At 47.6% G+C, this 977-nt stretch overlaps 1 pseudogene; it reads right to left on the bottom strand.

Moving 5' to 3' along the window:
* Positions 1 to 424: 424 nt before the first annotated feature.
* LOC102877024 lies at positions 425 to 677 on the bottom strand (annotated as a pseudogene).
* Positions 678 to 977: the final 300 nt, after the last annotated feature.

Genomic DNA, 977 nt, shown 5'->3' on the forward strand with positions numbered 1-977 from the left:
AGACCCTCTATGAGGTGGATTGATTCAGTGACTGGGGTAATCGGGATGGGTGTGTCAGAGGCAGTGTGATTGGCACAGGATAGAGCAGGGTTTGGGTCTGTTGTACATAGGATCACTATGAGTCGCAAGCGACTCGACGGCACATAACAACAACAACAACAACCTTTATTACTAATAATCCCATGTGCTCACACTGCGCTTTCATCTAGGAATCCCTAGATGCTTCATTCATGTTAAACTACATAGCCTTTTAACCCCTGGATTCTTTTTTTTTTTTTTAAATAAGAACTCTTGTTTTATTGTCAGCTTTACATTTTTGTCAAGTGTGAGGTTGACCAGCTAAGATATCTATTTTTAATAACCTCGAAGCAGTAACTTCTGCTGGCACCTTCTTCTTCAGAATTTCCATTTCCTTGGCTGGGCTTCACCCAAATAATAAAAGTGATACAATTACAATTGAATTTACTATTATCAATGGCACTCGCATCACGGTTCTTACAGATCGAATGAGGTTCATTAGCTGCGATTTAATTCCTGGTTCCCCTCCGAACCCACCAATTCCCTGGTCTGTTCCCCAGCCAATGTTCTTGAGGAAGCGCTCCTCGCTGGTGCAGCACGGCGATGGCATTGACGCAGAGCAGGGCGGCCTGCAGCAGCGAGTACATGGTGAAGGCCATGGCCGCCCGGAGCCACCCTGGACACCAACCGCTTCCAATCCCGCCGCCGCCGCTGCCACCACCACCGCTAACCCCTGGATTCTATCATTGCACACAGAGGCTCTTTGAGGTGGAAGGGCCAACCTCTGTGAGACAGACCTGCAGAGAAGCTAAACCAAAACCCCAGAGCAAACCCACTGTGATCAAGCCAGCTTGAACTCCTAATGATCCACCGTTGGGTTTCTGAGGTTGTTAAAGTTTATGGGAGGAGACTGCGCAACTGTCTTTCATAGAGTGGATTCGAACTGCCAATGCCATGGT

The sequence above is a fragment of the Elephantulus edwardii genome, unplaced genomic scaffold (assembly GCF_000299155.1).
Source record: "Elephantulus edwardii isolate Elephantulus edwardi_28Jun2011 unplaced genomic scaffold, EleEdw1.0 scaffold00121, whole genome shotgun sequence".
NCBI classification, from domain to species: domain Eukaryota; kingdom Metazoa; phylum Chordata; class Mammalia; order Macroscelidea; family Macroscelididae; genus Elephantulus; species Elephantulus edwardii.